The sequence below is a fragment of the Mauremys reevesii genome, linkage group 17, assembly GCF_016161935.1.
Source record: "Mauremys reevesii isolate NIE-2019 linkage group 17, ASM1616193v1, whole genome shotgun sequence".
Taxonomy (NCBI): Eukaryota; Metazoa; Chordata; order Testudines; family Geoemydidae; genus Mauremys; species Mauremys reevesii.
The window spans coordinates 12,716,115-12,739,712 of NC_052639.1; the positions used below are offsets into that span (position 1 = coordinate 12,716,115).

Genomic DNA, 23,598 nt, shown 5'->3' on the forward strand with positions numbered 1-23,598 from the left:
TCTCCTCAAATACTTGCTGAATAATTACTGTGCACTGTTGTTGGTCTGGAGCTCATCTGAGAGCACTTTATTCAGGTCATTCAGTGTTTGAAATTCAAGATCTGATGGTTAGTTTGAAAATCAGGGCTCTTGGGTCCTATTCCCAACTCTGCCACTGGCTGGCTGTGTGACCTAAGACAAGTCAATTCTCCTTTCTCAGCCTTAGCTTCTCCCTCTCTCAAGTAGGGATAATGATGATCCGCTCCTACCTAGCTCAAGGTGGGTGGAGGATGGGGATCCATTGGAGAGTGTCACTAGGAGTATCAGAGGGGCCGTGTTAGTCTGGATTTGTAAAAGCAGCAAAGACTCCTGTGGCACCTGGCTAAGCAAACAGAACAAACCCCAAATCCCCTGTGCTTTGGGAGCCAGGTTTGCTGTGGGAATCCTGTAGTTCAGATGACTTCACGCCTGGGCATTGTGATTCTTTACCAGTTTCTCTGGCATTGGGGCAGTTTTGTGCTCACAGCTGTGATGGCCGAGTGGTTAAGGCGTTGGAGTCGAAATCCAATAGGGTTCCCCTGCGCAGGTTCAAATCCTGCTCACAGCGAGGCCTGTGTTTTAGCCAGTCTCTCACCCGGGCAATACCTCTGTACAACCCCCTGAGACACTCTCAATTCTCTCCCACCCCAAGTAAATTCTGTTCTGCTCCTTTCATCGAGATGCCTGGGACACTCCCGCACACTGTGTACCTGAGGGTCGGGCAAACTCTCAGCACCTGAAGCCTCTGCCACTCACCTAGTGCCCCGTAGATCAGCCCTAGCCCTGGTTCGGCTCCTCTCTCTCGCATGTGAGGCAGCGACTCCAGGGGAGCTACGGGGCTGCAGAACCAACAGAGAGAAAAAGGTGCTCAGCACCCACTGGCAGCCAGCTCCCCACCCACTACAGGCCTTGCTGACAAGCTCCTCACACTTGCCAGTGATCAGCTGTTCAGTGGGGTGCAGGCGGCGCTGTGGGGGGAGGAGCAGGGAGAGTGGGAGAGGGAGAGGAATGGGGCAGGAAGGTGCAGGGCGGGAAGAGATGGGACAGGGGTGGGGCTTGGGGAAGGGGTGGAGTGGGGGCAGGGCCTGGGGAGGAAAGGGGGGATTTGTCCCATACCCCGGATCCCTCTAGGGCCGGCCCTGAAGGGAAGCACTGACTATCACAGTGACAATAAAACTGACCAGCCTTGTGGGGGGGGGCTGAGGGAGATCCGCACTCACCAGGTCTCTTCTCTCCCCCAAGGTGAGCCAGACACTGCTCTCTCCTGGCTCTCACTCTAGCAGCTGGACGCCAAGGAGCCATTTCCCCTCAGGAAGTGCATCGAGTGCCCCTGTGGTGCTGGGGGGCTGGCACTGCTGCTGCCTGTGGGGCTGGCAGGGGGGCTGATGTCTGCACAGACTCTCAGCTGCCAGGCCGGAGGGGGCACTTGGGACCTTACCAGACTGGCTCAGTGAAGACGGGGGGTTGACAGAGCAATACAGACGCTCTCCAGAGCACGGAGCAGCAGCCGCCCATGCAGCCAGGCAATGAGCAATACCCACAGCCTGGAGCCGAGGGGGAGGCGGCAGCTGCTGTTCCAGCTCCTCGGGGACAGGCCCTGTCAGCCAACAGCCACTTCTTACTCCCCACAGCTAAGGGCGCCGGGTTCCTCCGGTGGGGGTGTGGAGCAGCCGTTCGTTTTCCTGTCCGCACTCCTCTGTGGTGTGAAAATCGGGGAGGGGAGGCAGAAGCCCCACTTCCCTCCAGAAATGACGCCAGTGGGGGAAGCCAGGACAACAGGGTGGGGCGGCAAGTGGTGGCCAGACTCTCACTGCCAGGGTCTAGTCTAGCTCAGGGTCCAGCTCAACTTCCTCCCCGCGCCACTGGCCCCCAGTCCCCTTCCACCACCAGGTCAACCCGGCCACTAGGGCAGGAACGGGGTGAGGCAGCAAGTCAAGCTGAGCAAGGCAGGCAAAAGCAGGTCTTGTCTTCATGGGCCGCTCACAATGACGTCCTGTTTGTGTGCAACTGCTGCAAAAACATCCCGGGCAGAGAAGCAACAGGCCAAAATACTGCTCCATGGCTGCCAAAGTAGCTTAGTTGGGAGAGCGTTAGACTGAAGATCTAAAGGTTCCTCGTTCAATCCCAGGCTTTGACAGGTTCTTTTATTCTCTTTGTACAGGGGGGCAGCTTGTTCTCTGGCAGCCCAGTGGTACTTGCACCCAAGGTGAGCAGAGCTGCTGTGGGGCAAAGCAATTTTGGGGGCCCCTTCCATTAAAAAAAGTTGCAACATTGTATTCTCATGGGGCCCCTGTGGGGCCTGGAACAAACTTCCCCACTTGCCTCCCCTGTGGGTGGCACTGATGGTGAGTCTCTGATCTTGGGCTCTGCAGTAGGAAAACATAGAATGGGCTTCTGCCCCTGGCCCACCTGACTTTTAACAAGGAGAGATGGGATCTGTCTTTCCCAACATGGCAGGAAGACAGCAAGGCAGGGTGACCCTCAGGAATGGTGCCAGAGGGCTGCTGGGCAGTGACAGGCAGGGATTGGGGATGGAAGCTCCTCTGTGCAGCTGAGCAAGGGCAGTACCAGGGAAGGGGAATCTGTAAAAGTGGCCCTGTGGAAGGTGGCAGGGATTTGGGGGCCCAGGAGGAGGCGCTTGATGTTCAGTGCCTTGGAGCAGCTGGACTTGGCCATGGTGGGTGTTCAGGAAATGCACATTAACAACTCTAGGGTAGCTCAATAGGCAGAGGGTGATTGGAGGAAGGGCCTCCTGGCCAGGGAAGAACGATGGGGCTGGAGTCTTGTTTTTCACATTCGCGGTGCTAGTACAGAAGGTGGTGGAGCTCCAACCAGGGAGGGCATTACTGGTGGCTTTGTGCTCTGTGGCACTGGTTACTGCTATATTAGTGTGTATGGTCCCCAGTTAAGGCATGAGAGGGAAGATCAAAGGCTCCCTTCCTCTGGGCTGCATGATGTTTGGTGTTGGGGGGGACTGTAATTGTGTCAGCCGGCCTGAGCACCGCTGGTCCCGTTTTCCCAACCTTCAGAGGAAACGTTTTTACAATGAGCACTACCTGGCGCAGGTCTGTAGTGAGGTCGGCTTAGAGGAGCTCACTCCAGCCACAGAGGGGGTTCACCTTTCTGCGGGGACAGGCCAGGACTCGCATTGACCGGATTTATGCTTAGCTTTTGTGTCTTTAGCATGTTGCTTCTCAGATTCTTTCTTGGCCCGACTTGTTACACTTTGACACTTAACAGGCCAGAGTTTGTGCACCTTCCTACTATCCTCACTAGGATCTGATTTCCAAATTTTGAGGAATGACTTTTTGCCTCTAACGGCCTCCATTACTCTGCCATGTACCTAGAGTGGCGTTCTGCTGGTCGTCCTATTGTCGCTTCTGATTTAGGGCAAACGTTTCATCTGAGCCTCTAATTGCGGTGTTTTTAAACGCTCTGCATGCTGCTTGCAGGCACCTAACACTTGTGACAGCAGCTCCTTTTAATTCCCATCCAACCATCTGTACTTATGCCGATAGGTCGACTCTAGGTCTTTAACTCTGAGCGGTAGCTGAGAAGATGGTAAATGGGGCAGAAACCCGTTCGACAAACCTCTTCATTTCCTTGTATCAGAGGGGAGCCGTGTTAGTCTGGATCTGTAAAAGCAACAAAGACTCCTGTGGCACCTTATAGACTAACAGACGTTTTGCAGCATGAGCTTTCGTGGGTGAATACTCACTTCTTCGGATACCGCTCAGAGTTATTCTTGCATCCGAAGAAGTGGGTATTCACCCACGAAAGCTCATGCTGCAAAACGTCTGTTAGTCTATAAGGTGCCACAGGATTCTTTGTTGCTTCATTTCCTTGTTATTTCCTGACTTCTTTATTCATCCCCTTTTCCTTATTTCCTGGGTGAGGCGGCGGCCTGCCAGGGAGCTCCCCGGCACCTCTGGCTGCCTGGGCTGAAGGCAAGAGGCAGGCCTGGGCGTGGCGAGGGCCTCCTGTCCTGGCCTGAGGCTGCAGTGCTTCCTGGTCCCCTTTTCCCACCACCCCGGCAGGCGGCTGCTGCGGGAGAACACGAGGGAGGCTCTGGGGGCGCTAGGCAGCGCTGTGTGTGTGGCTGTCAGGGGAAAGAGCCGAGGCTCCGGACTCGACCTGCCATTGACTCGCGTGGCTCTGCGCGGCCGTCAGCTGGGGCGGGCCAGGCTGCGGACGTGACTCAGGCTTGGGCCGCATGGCCGTGCTTTCCTGACGAGGCGTGAGGCAGGCCAAGAGCTTTGCACAGCGTACAGGGAAGTGGGAGGGAGGCGTCTTTGAGCCGGCCTGTCTCCTCCGCTTCTCCCTTGCCGCTTGGGCGGAGGCGGGAAGGGAGCGAAATGTTCCTGGCTGAAAGTTTTGCACTCGGCCTTGAGGATTAAACCTGAGCCTCCGGCACGGCTGCTGGGAGATGCGCTTTTGCAGCGCGGCCCCGACACTCTTGTAGGCAGCAGGTGAATCCACTGTGTCCAGGAGGGAGCCTTCGAGGCGGCAAAAGGGGGACATCACAGCTCCCAGCAGACCTTGAGGAGCCCATGAGGAGCCTTCAGTGGCATCCCTGGGGGAGCATAACCCCCCCTCCTTTCCATTAACAGCTGCACTCACTGACCCATGATACCACAGAGACACCTACCAGCAGCTGGTTTGCCAGGGCCGCTGCCCAGCACCCTGCAGCGCTTCCTGCCAGTGCCAGAGCTCATCAGGCACTAGCCTGGAGCCAGGGCCGCTAGGCGCTGCTGAAGAAAAGCCAGCAGAGTGACACAGTGGAAGCGTCCTGTGCCCAGCACACAGAGGTGGATCAATCAAAACCCTCTTCTGCCAGCACCAGGCCTCCTGCTTCTCACACTGGGCCTGCAAGCGAGGGGGCGGCTGGCACAGCACCAAGAGTCTAACCTGTGAGGCAGGAGGCGGCTGACGCCCGCAGCCTGCTGGGGAGCTCCCAGAAGTTATTAAGGGACAGAGACTCCTCAGTGCCCTTAGTAACAAGGGTTTGGGGTTCCCCAAGGCCAGTAAGGGGGTCACTATGTCTGTCTTATAACCCTGGGTGTCAGGTCGCAAGTCTAGGGGCTTGGCTACACTTGCAAGTTAGAGCCCATTAAAGCAGCCCCGGGTGCCCTAACTCCTGAGGTGTCCACACTGGCAAGGCACATGGAGCACCTGGGCTCTGCAGCTGGAGCGCTCCTGGTAATCCACCTCCATGAGAAGCATAAAGTTCACTTTGCCTCGGCTGAAATGCCCAGGTGTGAGTGTGACGACGTGTTGTATTACTGCACTGTGACTGGCCTCTGAAAACGTCCCATAATCCCCTGAAGTCAAGTGCCCACTGTGGTCATTGTTTTGAAATCGGCATGCGGATATTCCCTTTCAAAGCTCTGTTTCCGACAGCCGGCTGCTTATCTGCTCCGGGACAAAGCAACCATTACTGGGGAATGCTGCTGCCGATGATGCAGGGTGTGTGTGTGAGAGAGAGAGGTGGGGGAGGGGTGGTCTGCTGCTGTCCGAACACACAAGACCGCATGCTGACACACTCTCAGACCCCCAAAACACACTGTCTCTCCCCCCACATACACACTCCACCCCCGCCCCCCATTTGAAAAGCACATTGCAGCCACTTGCACACTGGGATAGCTACCACAGTGCACTGCTCTCTGTGGCATTGCCAGAGCTGCTAGTGTGGCCATTCCAGTGCACTTGCAGCTGTCAGAGTAAACACACAGCAGCATTTTCCCTGCTGTGGTCTCCGAGGGCTGGTTTAACTCCCAGCGCTCTACATCTGCAAGTGTAGCCAAGCGCTAAATTTGCCAGGCCAACCTACATAACACCTAACATATTTGAACCTCTTCTTTTCACACGGTTGCTCAGTCTCATGGGCTGCTTTGTCTCCAGACAGATCCATTCTCTTTCAGAACAGCCTTGCTCTTTCTGTCTGTGTCGGAGTAAACACTCCCCTTCACTCTATTCTCAGACAAACACTAGTATTAACTGTTTGCTACTGATGGGTTTAGAAAGCATTTGTCAAATGGAAGATTCTGTTCCTGGAGGACTGTTCTGAAGATCCAGTACTTTATACAAGAAGAGAGGAGTTTTTCACCCCGGATGGGACTTGAACCCACAATATCTGGTTTAGGAAGCTAATGTTTTCGCCATTAGGCCACTGAAGAGCAGTAGAAAGGTAGATGGAAATTCCCTCTCATAATTGCACATTTCTCACATTCACTCAGAAGCCAAATACCCCATTTAATCGCCTTACAGAAATGTCTGTATCCCCTGGCAGCGAGGCAACTGGGCAGGTCGCTGACAGAGCTGAGCACCACCTTTCTGCCAGCCATCGTTAGAGAAGAACCCCACCCTGGAGTCACCCCTCCCTCCTTCAGCACCTCCACGGCTGTGGCTCTGAGTGGTAGTAGGATGATTAGGGGGTGAATCCGGGACTGGAAGGGGGGTGAGGTCGGCCTGTAAGGAGTAACCAGGTGGGGCTGACCCAGGGGGAGGCTGTGGGCTGCTGGTCAGTTTAGATCAAAGCTGCACAGCGACCTGACACCCAGGGTTATACCTCGTCAGGAAAGCACGGCCATGCTGCCCAAGCCTGAGTCACGTCCGCGGCCTGGCCCGCCCCGGCTGACGGCCGCGCAGAGCCACGCGAGTCAATGGCAGGTCGAGTCCGGAGCCTCGGCTCTTTCCCCTGACAGCCACACACACAGCGCTGCCTAGCGCCCCCAGAGCCTCCCTCGTGTTCTCCCGCAGCAGCCGCCTGCCGGGGTGGTGGGAAAAGGGGACCAGGAAGCACTGCAGCCTCAGGCCAGGACAGGAGGCCCTCGCCACGCCCAGGCCTGCCTCTTGCCTTCAGCCCAGGCAGCCAGAGGTGCCGGGGAGCTCCCTGGCAGGCCGCCGCCTCACCCAGGAAATAAGGAAAAGGGGATGAATAAAGAAGTCAGGAAATAACAAGGAAATGAAGCAACAAAGAATCCTGTGGCACCTTATAGACTAACAGACGTTTTGCAGCATGAGCTTTCGTGGGTGAATACCCACTTCTTCGGATGCAAGAATAACTCTGAGCGGTATCCGAAGAAGTGAGTGTTCACCCACTCAAGCTCCTGCTGCAAAACGTCTGTTAGTCTATAAGGTGCCACAGAGTCTTTGTTGCTTTTACAGATCCAGACTAACACGGCTCCCCTCTGATACAAGGAAATGAAGAGGTTTGTCGAACGGGTTTCTGCCCCATTTACCATCTTCTCAGCTACCGCTCAGAGTTAAAGACCTAGAGTCGACCTATCGGCATAAGTACAGATGGTTGGATGGGAATTAAAAGGAGCTGCTGTCACAAGTGTTAGGTGCCTGCAAGCAGCATGCAGAGCGTTTAAAAACACCGCAATTAGAGGCTCAGATGAAACGTTTGCCCTAAATCAGAAGCGACAATAGGACGACCAGCAGAACGCCACTCTAGGTACATGGCAGAGTAATGGAGGCCGTTAGAGGCAAAAAGTCATTCCTCAAAATTTGGAAATCAGATCCTAGTGAGGATAGTAGGAAGGTGCACAAACTCTGGCCTGTTAAGTGTCAAAGTGTAACAAGTCAGGCCAAGAAAGAATCTGAGAAGCAACATGCTAAAGACACAAAAGCTAAGTATAAATCCGGTCAATGCGAGTCCTGGCCTGTCCCCGCAGAAAGGTGAACCCCCTCTGTGGCTGGAGTGAGCTCCTCTAAGCCGACCTCACTACAGACCTGCGCCAGGTAGTGCTCATTGTAAAAATGTTTCCTCTGAAGGTTGGGAAAACGGGACCAGCGGTGCTCAGGCCGGCTGACACAATTAAAATCCGCCCCCCCCAACAACAAACATCATGCAGCCCAGAGGAAGGGAGCCTTTGATCTTCCCTCTCATGCCTTAACTGGGGACCATACACACTAATATAGCAGTAACCAGTGCCACAGAGCACAAAGCCCACCAGTAATGCCCTCCCTGGTTGGAGCTCCACCACCTTCTGTACTGCACGCGAATGTGAAAACAAGACTCCAGCCCCATCGTTCTTCCCTGGCCAGGAGGCCCTTCCTCCAATCACCCTCTGCCTATTGAGCTACCCTAGAGTTGTTAATGTGCATTTCCTGAACACCCACCATGGCCAAGTCCAGCTGCTCCAAGGCACTGAACATCAAGCGCCTCCTCCTGGGCCCCCAAATCCCTGCCACCTTCCACAGGGCCACTTTTACAGATGCCCCTTCCCTGGTACTGCCCTTGCTCAGCTGCACAGAGGAGCTTCCATCCCCAATCCCTGCCTGTCACTGCCCAGCAGCCCTCTGGCACCATTCCTGAGGGTCACCCTGCCTTGCTGTCTTCCTGCCATGTTGGGAAAGACAGCTCTCATCTCTCCTTGTTAAAAGTCAGGTGGGCCAAGTAGGGGCAGAAGCCCATTCTATGTTTTCCTACTGCAGAGCCCAAGATCAGAGACTCACCATCAGTGCCACCCACAGGGGAGGCAAGTGGGAAGTTTGTTCCAGGCCCCACAGGGCCCCATGAGAATACAATGTTGCAACTTTTTTTAATGGAAGGGGCCCCCAAAATTGCTTTGCCCCACAGCAGCTCTGCTCACCTTGGGTGCAAGTACCACTGGGCTGCCAGAGAACAAGCTGCCCCCCTGTACAAAGAGAATAAAAGAACCTGTCAAAGGCTGGGATTGAACCAGGAACCTTTAGATCTTCAGTCTAACGCTCTCCCAACTAAGCTACTTTGGCAGCCATGGAGCAGTATTTTGGCCTGTTGCTTCTCTGCCCGGGATGTTTTTGCAGCAGTTGCACACAAACAGGACGTCATTGGGAGCGGCCCATGAAGACAAGACTCGCTTTTGCCTGCCTTGCTCAGCTTGACTTGCTGCCTCACCCCGTTCCTGCCCTAGTGCCCGGGTTGACCTGGTGGTGGAAGGGGACTGGGGGCCAGTGGCACGGGGAGGAGGTTGAGCTGGACCCTGAGCTAGACTAGACCCTGGCAGTGAGAGTCTGGCCACCACTTGCCGCCCCACCCTGTTGTCCTGGCTTCCCCAATGGGCGTCATTTCTGGAGGGAAGTGGGGCTTCTGTCTCCCCTCCCCGATTTTCACACCGCAGAGGAGTGTGAACAGGAAAACGAATGGCTGCCCCACACCCCCACCGGAGGAACCCGGCGCCCTTAGCTGTGGGGAGTAAGAAGTGGCTGTTGGCTGACAGGGCCTGTCCCCGAGGAGCTGGAACAGCAGCTGCCGCCTCCCCCTCGGCTCCAGGCTGTGGGAAATGCTCATTGCCTGGCTGCATGGGCGGCTGCTGCTCCGTGCTCTGGAGAGCGTCTGTATTGCTCTGCCAACCCCCCGTCTTCACTGAGCCAGTCTGGTAAGGTCCCAAGTGCCCCCTCCGGCCTGGCAGCTGAGAGTCTGTGCAGACATCAGCCCCCCTGCCAGCCCCACAGGCAGCAGCAGTGCCAGCCCCCCAGCGGCACTCGATGCACTTCCTGTGGGGAAATGGCTCCTTGGCGTCCAGCTACTAGAGTGAGAGCCAGGAGAGAGCAGTGTCTGGCTCACCTTGGGGGAGACAAGAGACCTGGTGAGTGCGGATCTCCCTCAGCCTCCCCCGCAAGGCTGGTCAGTTTTATTGTCACTGTGATAGTCGGTGCTTCCCTTCAGGGCCGGCCCTAGAGGGATCCGGGGTATGGGACAAATCCCCCCTTTCCTCCCCAGGCCCTGCCCCCCACTCCACCCCTTCCCCCAAGCCCCCACCCCTGTCCCATCTCTTCCCGCCCTGCACCTTCCTGCCCCATTCCTCTCCCTCTCCCACTCTCCCTGCTCCTCCCCCCCCAGCGCCTCCTGCACCCCACTGAACAGCTGATCACTGGCAAGTGTGAGGAGCTTGTCAGCAAGGCCTGTAGTGGGTGGGGGGGAGCTGGCTGCCAGTGGGTGCTGAGCACCTTTTTTTCTCTGTTGGTTCTGCAGCCCGTGGCTCCCATGGAGTCGCTGACTCACATGCTAGAGAGAGGAGCAGAACCAGGGCTATGGCTGATCTATGGGGCACTAGGTGAGTGGCAGAGGCTTCAGGTGCTGAGAGTTTGCCCGACCCCTCAGGTACACAGTGTGCGGGAGTGTCCCAGGCATCTCGATGAAAGGAGCAGAACAGAATTTACTTGGGGTGGGGAGAGAATTGAGAGTGTCTCAGGGGGTTGTACAGAGGTATTGCCCGGGTGAGAGACTGGCTAAAACACAGGCCTCGCTGTGAGCAGGATTTGAACCTGCACAGGGGAACCCTATTGGATTTCAAGTCCAATGCCTTAACCACTCGGCCATCACAGCTGTGAGCACAAAACTGCCCCAATGCCAGAGAAACTGGTAAAGAATCACAATGCCCAGGCGTGAAGTCATCTGAACTACAGGATTCCCACAGCAAACCTGGCTCCCAAAGCACAGGGGGGATTTGGGGTTTGTTCTGTTTGCTTAGCCAGGTGCCACAGGAGTCTTTGCTGCTTTTACAAATCCAGACTAACACGGCCCCTCTGATACTCCTAGTGACACTCTCCAATGGATCCCCATCCTCCACCCACCTTGAGCTAGGTAGGAGCGGATCATCATTATCCCTACTTGAGAGAGGGAGAAGCTAAGGCTGAGAAAGGAGAATTGACTTGTCTTAGGTCACACAGCCAGCCAGTGGCAGAGTTGGGAATAGGACCCAAGAGCCCTGATTTTCAAACTAACCATCAGATCTTGAATTTCAAACACTGAATGACCTGAATAAAGTGCTCTCAGATGAGCTCCAGACCAACAACAGTGCACAGTAATTATTCAGCAAGTATTTGAGGAGAACTGCAATGTTAGAGAGAATCATGAACTGCTCAGAGACCATTAATGCAGCAAAGCAGCAAAATTTGTCAACATATAACAGGTTCTGACTTATTTCCTTGGTCTTAAAAGAGAAAAACAAGGACCTGAGTCTCCTCCCTGTCAATAACCCCCTGCTCAGCCAATCAGGGTAGAGACTGAGGACGGGAGGCTGAGGGTTCTCACCAGAGAGCCCAAAGGATGGCCCAGGTCACCGGTGGGGATCACTGCCCGAGCACTATTTCAGCCCCACATTTTTGGGTGGACCTCCCACAGTGGGAGCTGCAGAGCACTCCCCCGCAACACACACACACACACACACCGCTCCTGGTGTTGGGAGGGGAACAGGTGAAAGGACAAAAGAAGCAAGAGACAAAGAGAAAGGAGGAAGGGATGGATGGAGGAAAAGGTGAAACAGAAAGGACAAACCCTAATGTCCCCACTGATTCTATGGGACAAAATCCCAGGTGCGGAATAAAATTCTGCCTCCTTAAGTTTGTGTTTTCCATGCCTAGAATTCAACTGTCACCAGATGGATCAGACTGAACAGGTTTCAAACCTCAAGGAGGCTCTTACCTTCTAAACAGGGATGGCTGTTTTCTAGTAAAATCAGGAAAAGGGAAGGAGAAAACTCAAAAGAGGTTCCTCCTGGCGCTCACGTGCCTGAACCCGAATACTCTCTCAGTCCTCAAAGAGAGACCTGGAGAAGGAGACTTGCTCCAGTAAAGCCACAGGGGTCTCTGAGGTTTCCCTGGCCCCTCGCCCCTGTCCTGCCTGGCTGATGTCAGCATCTCTCTGTGAGGTCACCACCTCCCCACCACCTTGGACCAATAGGCTGAGCCCCTGCAAAAGGCCTTTGTGATGTCACTGCCACACCCCTCCCTTGCTGTGCCAATGTCCTGCCCCTGGCCAGGCACTTTGGAGGTTTGAGCTACTCCCTGTGGATCACCCCACTCAAGGAGCATTCGTTCTAGGCAGCAAGCCGGCTAGACAGGAAAACATCAGATGCTGCTCCCAATGCTACACTCAGCTTTTCAGAAATTAGTCGCCTTTATGGCCAGAAGAGACCATTAGAGCATCTAATCTGACCACTTGAGGATCACTTGAGCTGCAGTCAAGCACTCTACCGCTGAGCTATACCCCCACAATGACCTGAGTAGGGAATCGTGATTTTCAGGACTTTGAAGGACAAACCCTGATTCATCGAGCTCCTTTGCCATTCCCAGACCACAGGTGGTTTTAAAAATGGGGTTTGATTAAACTTCTTAAATGTGGCAAACACCACAGCTTGCACACCCACCGATATAGCTTCTCCCACTGACATAGCTGCCACCTCTTGGGAAGTGGATTAACTACACCCCCAGGAAAACTCTCTCCCCTCAGCATAGAGCAGTGGTTCTCAAGCTGTGGGGCAAGACCCCAAAGTGGGTCATAACCGTGTTTTAATGGGGTTGCCAGGGCTGGCGTTAGACTTGTTGGGGCCTGGGGCTGAAGCCAAATTTCTGAGCCCCACCACCCAGGGCTGAATCCTTCAAGCTCTGGTTTTGACCTCCCTAACTGGGGCAGGGCTCAGGCTTTGTCTTCCTGCCTCTGCTCAGTGGGGAGGGGCCTGGTCCCTCTTTCCAGGGCCATGGAGTAAGTTTTTGGGCAGAAGGGGTTGCAGTGAAAGGAAATTTGAGAAACGCTGGCATAGAGCCTCTGAATATGTATAGAATTTGCTCCCTGTGGCAGATCAGACACGGAAAGTACAGCCATGGAGACACCACACACCAGCCTTGCCTAACAGGCAAGAATCAAACCTCCACAGAAAGACACCTGTTGCTTTCTAACCCATCTCCCTAAGCCCTCAGCCACCAACACTTAACAAAGGGGCTTTTCTACACGATGGTTCTGGTCTCACTGAAGGGTCATTTCCAATTGTTTGCTCAGACCAGCATTAGGGAAAATGGTGCCCTGGGCAAAGCTTGTACTTTGGCACTTCCCCATTGCCCCTGGACGGTCCCCACTCCCCCTTTACCGCTAGCTCCTGCACTCCCACGCCTTGCACCTCCTTCACCCCTAACTCCTGCCCCTCCTGGGCCCCCTTTGCCCTTAACTCCTGGGCCACCAGCCATTGCCCCTCTCCTGCAGCCCCTTCACATGGCTCCAGTGCTGGGCCCGCACTTGTTCTCCCTTTCCTGGGCTTTGGCATCACTAGCCCCTGCTTAGCGAGTAGGGTTCAGTGGTTCCCAAAATGTGGGGCATGACTCCTAGGGGACACAGAGGAACATGCATGGGGGCACCTCAGGGCCTGAGCCAGCCCCCATGGAGGGAGCAGCACTCAGCCCCACTCTGCCCCAGCTCTTCCCCAACCCCAACGTCAGCCTGGGGCTCTGGCTCCCAGCTCAGCCTCGACCCCCTTACCCCTGTCTGCACCCCTCTCCCCAGCAAGCAACAGCCCCACTCCCAGCCTCAGTTCTTGACTGCGGCTTCCAAGGGGCCACAGCCATGGCTAAGAGGGCACAGAGTGAAATGTTTGGGGACCACTGGTTTAGGGTGATGTTCTCAATCACTTCTATGAAGTCCAATAAAAGCTATTCCTCACCCACCTACCCCTCCATCAGGACAGTCTAGGTATGTTCTGCTGCCCTTCAATCATGCAGGAAGGATAATAACATTTCATTCCATTGAATCCTAAAGTGATTTGTAACCCACCACCAGCCGAAACTGGTCATTTTGGGAAAGCGGCCCCATCATGCTGCATACCTAGGCAGAGTAGGTGTGTCTGTGCAAACACGCTCTGTTCCTGAAGTCTTTCCCCCAGCTCCTCACTAGATGTGAGGGGGGAGCTCATTCAGCCCCTGCTTCTGCGTAGTATTTAAAAACTCCTTATTGGCCCTAGCTCTGCTGGCCTTAGATTTCTCCTCCTGTCTCTTTTTAACAGCTCAGATGAGGTGGCCGAGTGGTTAAGGTGATGGGCTGCTAATCCATTGTGCTCTGCATGCATGGGTTCAAATCCCATCCTCATCGGATGCATTTAGCTTTCACCCCTCCTTTGTAGACAACCATCTCCCCCTTTGGTACAATGACAGCTCAAACGATCTTGCTTCTTGCAAACAAAAACCTTCTCAGAAACTCAGAACTCCCTTGCTTTAAATAAAATGTCTAAATCCCAGATTTCTTTAAAAAAGAAATTCTCTAGTGCTGTATTTCTTAGTTTTTATCTCAAGAGGTAACATCCTCATCTTCTCCCCAAAACACCCTGGGACCTGCCCAAATTATTAAAATACCCTCAACTCGAGCAAGGCCACAACAGTGAACCAGAGCTAGTATCTAGGCCAAGCTGTTCTGAAGGAGGCAACTCAAACATTTTCTCCCTGCTTCCCTTGGCCAAGTCTGACTGAGAAAACAAAATTCCCCAAACTGAAAATTTTCTGCTGAAAAACTAATACTAGTCTGTTTGGGGACTTTGGTTTGAAAGTATTATTGTTATTATTCTCTTCTGATTTCTGAGTCAGTTCAGTTCAGTCTTTTTCCTCCAGGTGTGTTTCTGTTGGAAAATCATAGTGCTAATGAAGCCTTTTTGCATTAGGCCTGAGTGAACCAAAGTTATGCTATGCTTGCCCAAACCGTGTTGGAAAGCTTACAGAACTTATTAGACTGAAGGCCGTGTATCTACCTAAGTCAGCTATTTCGCTTATCAGTTTTGTTTGGCTCCCCAAGTGTATGCAGCTGCGTTCACATGTATGCATCAAAGTATCTAGTACAATGGGTCAACGGATGTATCTTGTGTCCCCTTCATAATGACAAATGTATCCTCAACAGATGTATCTTGTAGCCCCCACAAAATGATATATGTATCCTGCATATCCAATTATTCCCTAACAGATGCATGTACAGGTTCTACAGGTCAACCAAATGACGTAGACAAACGTAGGCTAAGTTGTTTGTTTCGGGGTATAAAGGTAAGCCCATCTGGCCATGTAAGGTGTGTCTCTTTCTCTGGCACTAGCCGAGAGGAACACCCGCTCAGCTGACCGATCAATAAAGGGTGTGGTACTCGTCTTCCTGTCTCCGTGCCTCCTTGGTGTAATTAGGTAAGCTCCAGGGGGAAACGAGCCCTTTTGGCTAACAAATGGCGACCACGAAGGGACTTCTCTCCCTGTTGGGGGCGCTGACCGGCGGCCGAGGACGGCTCAGGAGAGTGGCCACCTTGAGCTATTGGTTTGCTCGAGCTCCGGGTCGCCGCAATCGGCCGGGACGGCTACGCCCCCTCCATAGAGAACTCCAACCGACACGGAGGCAAGACAGTACCAGAAGAGGGGAGTCCACCTGCCAGACGTGGCCACTCCGGGCGTGGTAAGTGCGTTACCTCCTGGGTTTGAGGATTAACGCCCCCGAAGTGCGGGTTGGGACCTTGGGCCCCTAACGGTAAAGGAACCCACAAATAGGAAGGTGTGTGGGTAAAAGCTTTCTGGTTAAGGTACCTAGGTTCAGACACGGCTAATGAATAATTCCATTAACTCCACGAGTCCGTGGGCCGTGCTGAACAATTACTGGGACTTAGAGCAGCCCCAGGGCTGGCTTTTCTTTTTGGTAGGGGTACTTTTGTTTCTTGTTCTATTGGTATGCTGGAAGCCAAAACTGTAATCGGGTCTAGGAGCGTGTGAACCCATCTTCTCTTCCCCCCCCCTTCTTTTCCGTGTGGGTAAGGGACAGTCTAAACATTCCACCTCACCCCCTAAGGGTACCCCAGCATATTATATGTACGTACATTATGGTTCTAAAACCTGCAGGTATTTAGAGAATTGGAATCTTTATACGTGTGAAGATCCATCTAAACAATGCCCATTAAAAGGTACCTTTAATCTAGATGAGATCATATATCTCAGAGGAGCTTTTAATCACCAAAGAAAAGCCTCTGACACAGTGTGAGCAATTTGTCTAGAAACGGGTTAATTTAAAACTCAGCTTCGCCCAGAGATAAAAAGAGAAAGTTGTTTTATGCTCAAGGTCAAAAATCAGTACAGACTATGTTAAGTACAAAAAAAAAAAAAAAAAAAAAAAACTGCTTTCAGCCCCAGCTGGCTGTGGAAAAATAGAGACAGGCAAACTAAAGGCAGTACAAGTTACAGAACTGAGATTACATTTGCAAAGCGTAACTGTTTGGTGAGATCCAACAGTCTGACTTTGTGACGGATGCCGGTGTTGGTGTGGCTTGGTGACACTGGAGAAGCCACAGGTAGCTGACCTGGACTGGAATCTCTGAAAGAGACACCGCAGGAAATTCCAGGGTGTAAAAGAACAGCCCTCCCAAGAGCGGAAGCATGTTGGAAATTCTGAACAAGCTGTATACAGGATAATCTCCCGTCCACCTATTCCCCTTTTCTGAATGTTATATACAGACGTGGCCAGTCTGGATATGTGTAAGTATGGGGCATTCGTATTTTTTATGAGTGATGTGGAAGCGTTCCCAACGCTCTCCATTGTTGTTTTATCATTTTAATGAAGCTTTAAAATTTGGTTATATGGTGTATTTTCTCTATCCTCCTGCAACGTCCTGCAGTGTCAGTTTGATCACCTGACATGAGGCATAAATTGGTAACAGAAATTTGTCACAGTTTGGTGAGCAATAGAGAATGGGGGAACCCTGTAGAATTTACACCATCTATTTGTTTTACCCTTGTTGTTTTATGTTTGTTTTATTTGGTTCTGTTGGTGTTATATGTTGAGGATTGCATAATTAAAGATGTGCCCATTCTCAGCTGCAGTAAGTCTGAGAACTGGAGAAGGGTTTAGCATTCCTCTCTCCACCCTGGTTGACCAGGAAGGGTGGCAGGTGAAAGGATCTACCCCCAGTCGTAGCAGGACTGGGCAATAGAGTAGTTGGAGAAAAGGAAGCCCTGGCTAAGCAAGTACCAGTCCTTCAGGGACTTGTTAAAATGTAACCATTCGTGCTCAGCATATGCCGTAACAGCAGTGTGTTTGCTACAAGAGGCAATTAAATAGTTAACGCCAGTGGGCCATGCGTTTTGCCCAGGTGGCAAGCCTCACGAGGGAGGACTCGGGTCGTCTCGTGAATAAAATGTTTTAGGAAAAAAAAAAAAAAAACCAGAAGGGTGGGGGCAGAAGCCCATGAAAGAAACGGTTCAGCGCAAAAAAAAAAAAAAAAAAAAAAAAGGATCGGGCCCAGGCGGGCGGGCAACAGACAGAGAGCTTGGAGAACAGGTTGGAAACTTTTGAGGGTCTCGTGGAAGGAAGAAATAAGTGAGTGTAAGCATGGGGATTTCAAATACTCAGAAGGATATTTGGAATGGCGATTTGAATTGGTAAGTGGCTGTTGAAAGACAAAGCAAGTGATATAAGGAAAGAGCAAGTGATTTGAAGGAGAGTGAAGAGTTAACTCTGTAGTTGCTGGAGGGAATAGTAGTTGAACTTTGTAAAAATGCTAAAGAGAAGTTCTTGGTGTTTTTTTAAAATGTTTGTAAATAAATTCAGGCAAAGAAATTATTAGATTGCAATCATTTGGCTATGAACAATTTTGTTGAATTAGCTAAAGAATGTATACAGTGCTGTGTAAATGAAAATTTATTAGGCTCTAAGGCACTATCAGTGGTGATGTTTTCTTTCAGTGTTTAAAAGCAGGAGTTAAAAGTAAAAAGCAAGCCAGAAAGCATCTGTATTAATGCAAATTATCTAACTGATAAGGTAAAAGCCACTGAAACCTGGGCTGCCTATAAAACATATACAAGAAAATATGGGGTAATTCCCCTGTTTTGCCTAAAATCAACAAGGGTATTTGTATATTTTAAGCAATAATTGACTGCCCAGAAGGGGTAGACCTTTGTTTTTGTCTTTCAGATAATCAAAGAAAACTAATGCCAGCTAAACAGCATACAACATACCATGATTTACTGGCAGAGTAAAAATTATGTTTTGTGTTCTATGTTCTGTCTTGTGGTGTCTGTCTCAAGTGGCCAGAATGTGTTTAATATTTTCATGGGATGGTCTGGTTTGAAATAAAGCAGAAGGCTTGAATTGAAATGCAGATATTTGTTTTGTTCAACTTAAAATACAAAGTGTTTGAATACATCAGAAAAATGTGATATACTAAAGTCTTATGTATTTTCTTAAGTAAAAGAAAAAAACTGCATTGGCCAAATTGCATACTAACAGTCTTTGGAAGCAAGGACATAAAAAGTTAACCCACTCCCCATATTGTACATGGGATCCTTCTGGCTACCTCAGATTTCTAGCCAGAGGGCTGGGGAGGGTGGGAAGCTATTGAACTAGAGCTTGTATTAAATGAACTCAAAGTGGGTGTGCTTGTCCTGGCTTGTTGTTCCAAAGCTCTGTAATAAGGTTATTTTAGTAGAAGGGTACATGTGGCATACATTAAATAATAAGACTAATGTACTGTATAACAGCAATGTGTATGTGTTCATTGTTAACAAAAGGTGTATAAGTAAAAAGTAAAAGTTTCCTTTGTAGGTTAAAAAGGAAGCCAAAAGGGAAAAGGAAAAGAACGAGTTAAATGAGAAAAACTTTAACTAGCAAGCTCAGTCCAAAAAAAAAAAAAATACACTGACTTCGTTCAAGGACACTTGGCTAACAACCAGAAAAGGGGGGCTGTACAATCTGCAAAGCCACTCATGCAATGTGTTAGGTTTCCTTTTTACACAGGTAAAGACGCACTACCCGAAGACCCTAGCAGCCCTGCCACTCCATGGAACCTGGAGACCGGATCAATGTACAGGTCCACCAACAAAAGACTGCTTTGGCTCCACACTGGAAAGGCCCTTATTGAGTCCTGCTGATTACCAACACCGCTGTGAAGTGCCAAAGACTGACTGCTTGGACCCATGATTCTCACTTCAAAAAGACCCGTCCACATAAGGAGAACTCTCCTATATGATTAGCCTATTCCTTCTTCTAGCTCCACTGTGCCTTCTGGACAGCAGGGAAAAAGGACAAGGTGACGTGCTAGCTAACCTCTCCCTTGTCCGCTGACAGACCTACTGTGCCTTTGAACTTTTCTAGAAGAATCAAAAACCATTACAGGGTGATGTGCTGATAATCTCCCCTGTAGAATGCTAAACTACAATTGTTTTGGGAAAGAAGAAAAAAAAACACTCACTCCACTGACATTGCCAAAGTCCAGGAATTCCTGACTAAAAAGGACATTGAGAACTGACCCTGGTAAAGAAACAAAAATTCTACACTGGCAGGAAGAAACTTGTGGGATCCTGTTTGGAAATGTGGTATTAATTGAATTTTGGGGTTTATTCTACAGGCTGCGCCCTGTGTTTTGGATAAATCCTTTAGTATGTATTGCCCTCCCTAATTGGATTTTAAATGACATTGCCTTTATCCAGTTTTCAGATCACTTTTACATACCCAGATTGCTCACAAGGGGCTGCCATTAGATTAGCACAACAAAGAGTCTGGGTTATTTCCTCTGGAAAAAGAAGAAATTGGGCAGATCCCTGTGGGCTGGGGCTAACATTGTAACAGCCATTTGGAATATTCTTAAAGGCCAAGAACATAATAAGAAATTGGGCCGACTAGAAAGGGCCACTAGCCTTATTTTTTAAGCTCAGCTATCTTAAGTACAGGCTGGAGCTGGTGAGTTACATGTCATTTCCACCCTTAGTTCTATGACCCAGAAGTTACTGACAGAAATGGTGTTAAATATCACTAAGACTGGGAAGGCATTGCAGTGGGATCTAGTATGTTTAGAAATCCAGGATTTCCTGAATGACCAGCTGATGGCCATTTGGATTAATCTTGAGTACCAGACTTGGCCCACTGCCCTTACAGACACATCTGAAGTACCATCTGATCTGTGGTCATGGAAACATATTTGGACACTTTCTGGATGAAAGTGTGTACATTTACAGTGCTCCTTCCAAGCATATGGACCGGTTAGGGTGGATGTGGGCTCCCACATACCGAATCCTGCCGGGTCCATGGGGAGGATGCATATGGGACTAAATTATTCACCGAGGCATCTGGGAAATTAAACCATTGAGTATGCCTACCTGAGTTATAGTCAGTGCCCCGATCCCTTAGTTGTTAAATGAACAAGGTTCCACTCTTTTGTCCATGCATTCATTCCTGGGTTGGGGGTGACTAAGCTTAAAAGAGCAGTTGTAAATATTTCTGCAGGGCTTCATTGCTTTTTGGCCTCAAAGTGTGAGAAAACTCAGCCAAAAGGTTTGGTGAGTATTCTCAAAGGGGGGAGTTGTTGGAAAATCATAGTGCTAATGAAGCCTTTTTGCATTAGGCCTGAGTGAACCAAAGTTATGCTATGCTTGCCCAAACCGTGTTGGAAAGCTTACAGAACTTATTAGACTGAAGGCCGTGTATCTACCTAAGTCAGCTATTTCGCTTATCAGTTTTGTTTGGCTCCCCAAGTGTATGCAGCTGCGTTCACATGTATGCATCCAAAGTATCTAGTACAAAGGGTCAACGGATGTATCTTGTGTCCCCTTCAGAATGACAAATGTATCCTCAACAGATGTATCTTGTAGCCCCCACAAAATGATATATGTATCCTGCATATCCAATTATCCCCTAACAGATGCATGTACAGGTTCTACAGGTCAACCAAATGACGTAGACAAACGTAGGCTAAGTTGTTTGTTTCGGGGTATAAAGGTAAGCCCATCTGGCCATGTAAGGTGTGTCTCTTTCTCTGGCACTAGCCGAGAGGAACACCCGCTCAGCTGACCGATCAATAAAGGGTGTGGTACTCGTCTTCCTGTCTCCGTGCCTCCTTGGTGTAATTAGGTAAGCTCCAGGGGGAAACGAGCCCTTTTGGCTAACATTTCCAGCTGCTGAGTTGTGGGGGAGAGAGGCCAGGTCATGATGTCTCTTCCCCTCTTTCATAGTTTCCTCTGACTTGCTAGGAAGCTCCTTTGCTACGATGTGAGTCAATCAGTGTCCATTGTCTCTGTGGTATCTCGGAGAAGCCTGCATTGTACACGGTTCCTGGGATGGTCCTTGGGAGTGTGGATCCCTTCAATGGGCCAGCAGCGAGTCTGGCTCCTCCCTTGTCGCACCTGAAAGTCTGGTGGGGGGCATTTCCCAACCTCATAACATATCTCAGTAACGCACACAGAGCAAAACTTCATAACTTCCCAACCAATGCGAGCACACACAATCCAACACGATATTAATGTTCAACAGATCAAGACTTTTGAAATAACACCTCACCAGGCAGACTTTGTACGAACCATCTCATCATTATATGAGAGTGGTGAATATGGGGCTTGCAGGGTGCTGCTCTGAGCACAGCGTGCCACACCTGGGCTTACATTGCAATGGAGACGTACCCTTAGAGTCCATCTCTCCTGGGATAAAGATGGCCCACACCTGACTCTCTGCCAATCCCCACTGGGCCCTGAGAAGTGTTGTTCGTGTTTGGATTCTATAAAGCAGAGGAGCAGATGAAGTTTTGCTCCCAAGGTGTGTGTGTGATTCTTTGGACAGGTCTACACTACAAAATTAGGTTGGTGTAATTACATGACTTAGGCTGGCAATGCAGTTCTATCAAGCTAATCCCGGTGTAGATAGCGGCTCAGCTGTCAGAACTTTCTGGAGCTATGAAAGGAGGTACCCAGCCTCTGTAGCAGGAATGCAGGGCAGGTGAGTTCACGGCAGGCATGGAGGGATACTGGTGGAGGCCAGTTATGGTGATATAATGACCAGCAGCATTTACACTGACATTTGTCACTTTAAGTTTGCTGCAAAAAGCACTAGGCCTCTCGTCGAGGTGGTTTTATTTTGTCACCAAAACAGGGCAATTTTGTCGCCAGACGTGGCATTGCAGTGTGTGCACCAGCCACAAGCTGCTGACCGAGGGAGCGTTGTGTGTTTTTCACGCATCTGAGCAATATAATGATGCTGAAGTAACCTTGTAGTGCAGACCTGGCCAAAGATTCTCATTCATTCATTCATTCTCTCTCTCTCTCTCTCTCACACACACACACACACACACACACACACACACACACACACACACACACACACACACACACACACACACACACACACACACACACACACACACACACCTTGCAAGGAAAACGTCACCTGCTCCTCTGCTTTGCAGAATCCAAACACAAGCAAAGCTTGTCAGGCCCCAGTGGGGATGGCAGGGAGTCAGGTGTGGGCAGACACTGTGCTGTTGCCACAGGCAGGCACCATGGCTTAGCTGGCTAAAGCACCTGCCTTGTAAACAGGAAATCCTGGGTTCAATTCCCAGTGGTGCCTTGTTGACTAACTCTTGGGCAACCTGGTATTGGCTACTGTGGGAAGACAAAACACAGAGCTCTTTGGTCCAGCCCAGTATAGTTGTTTAAATTATACTCACAGGCACTGATAACAGACTTACTGAAAATTTGGGAGTTAAGAGCTGATAGGTCAGTGTTCCAGCCTGTCACAGATGATCCTGCTTCCTCTGGGACAGGGGCAGGTCTGGGCTCTCAGGCTGAATGGCTCATTGTGGCTGGCAGAACCTGTGGGCAGCTTGTTTAGTTTGTACCGAGGGTTGAGTCCTGCTTTGTGCACCGTGTGTGAGAATGAAAATCCTAAACTGCCCTTTGAAATAACGAATGCAGCAGGACGTGTTATTGTCTCTGCCCCAAAGCAGACAGACCAATGGAGAAATGCCATTGAGTCCAGGCTAATACTCCACTGCCATTTTACCTTGTTTGCTTGCTAAACTAAACTCCCTCCCAACCTTGAGGGCTCCCAGAGCCCGGTATTGAGCCTGAGCCGAGAGGTCTACGCTGCAAATTTACCACCCCATGGCCCTAGCCTGGGAGCCTGCACTGGCACGGGACAGCGCTGGGTGTTTCATTGCAGTGTGGACATAGCCCAGCATTATGTCTACACTGCCATTAACACACCCAAGTCACTATTCTCAAACCCTGGGTCAGTTGATTCAGCGTAGACACTTGGGCTTCAGCCCAGCCTCCAAGACCCCATGAGGGGTGAGGGTCTCCGAGCCTGGGCTCCAGTCTGAGCCCAGATGTCTACGCTGTAGTTTTTAGCTCCACAACCTGAGCCCCAGGAGCCCAAATCAGATCATCCAGGCCAGCCGGGCCAGCGGGATTTTATCACAGTCTAGATGCCCTCTCAGGGTATGTCTACACTGCAATGTAAGCCCAAGGTTAGTAGAAGTCATGTCAGCAGCCCCAACACATAAACATAAACCACAAGGGAAAGACCCACCCCCCAGATAAGCTGGGCAGTGTCCTTCTCCCTACGGTTCGTAAGTCCAGCAACCAAAAGTCCTTTAACATGAGCCATCCCCTCTCCCACCCCACTCACAGCTGTTGTCCTTAGTCAGAGCAAGCCCAGAGGTGCCTCTGTAGAGTTCACCTGCCATCCTGGGTGGAAAAGGGGGGAATATAAGAAGGCTCCATACTCACTATGTTGTCTAGGGACTCACTCATCCCTCTACAGCCACCCTGTCCTAAAGTTGGTCTGACACCTAAATTTTAGCATTGGGACCCAGACCCCAGCCCACTCAGCTTTGGAACCCCTGTCCCCTGCCTAGCAAGTGCTATTGAATTGAGGGTGAGTCCCTCAATCGGGGTCTGCCAAGCACAGTTGTGCTGCCCTCGATTCACACAACAAGGATAACAACCCTTTATTTCTCCTGCCCCCAATAACATGGAGACTGGGAGTCCAGCACCAACCACAAGTGATCATTTCGGCAAGCAACCCAACCTATTTCCAACACACTGTAA

At 50.9% G+C, this 23,598-nt stretch overlaps 4 non-coding genes across 4 annotated transcripts; 3 read left to right on the forward strand and 1 right to left on the reverse strand.

Annotated features, from left to right (window-relative positions):
- The first annotated feature begins 504 nt into the window (after nucleotides 1-504).
- TRNAS-CGA lies at nucleotides 505-586 on the forward strand. Its single transcript has one exon. It is a non-coding gene; the product is annotated as a tRNA-Ser (tRNA).
- A 9,668-nt stretch (nucleotides 587-10,254) lies between these two features.
- Nucleotides 10,255-10,336, reverse strand: TRNAS-UGA. The gene has a single exon. It is a non-coding gene; the product is annotated as a tRNA-Ser (tRNA).
- A 3,449-nt stretch (nucleotides 10,337-13,785) lies between these two features.
- On the forward strand, nucleotides 13,786-13,867 carry TRNAS-GCU. The gene has a single exon. It is a non-coding gene; the product is annotated as a tRNA-Ser (tRNA).
- An 8,173-nt stretch (nucleotides 13,868-22,040) lies between these two features.
- On the forward strand, nucleotides 22,041-22,114 carry TRNAT-UGU. Its single transcript has one exon. It is a non-coding gene; the product is annotated as a tRNA-Thr (tRNA).
- Nucleotides 22,115-23,598: the final 1,484 nt, after the last annotated feature.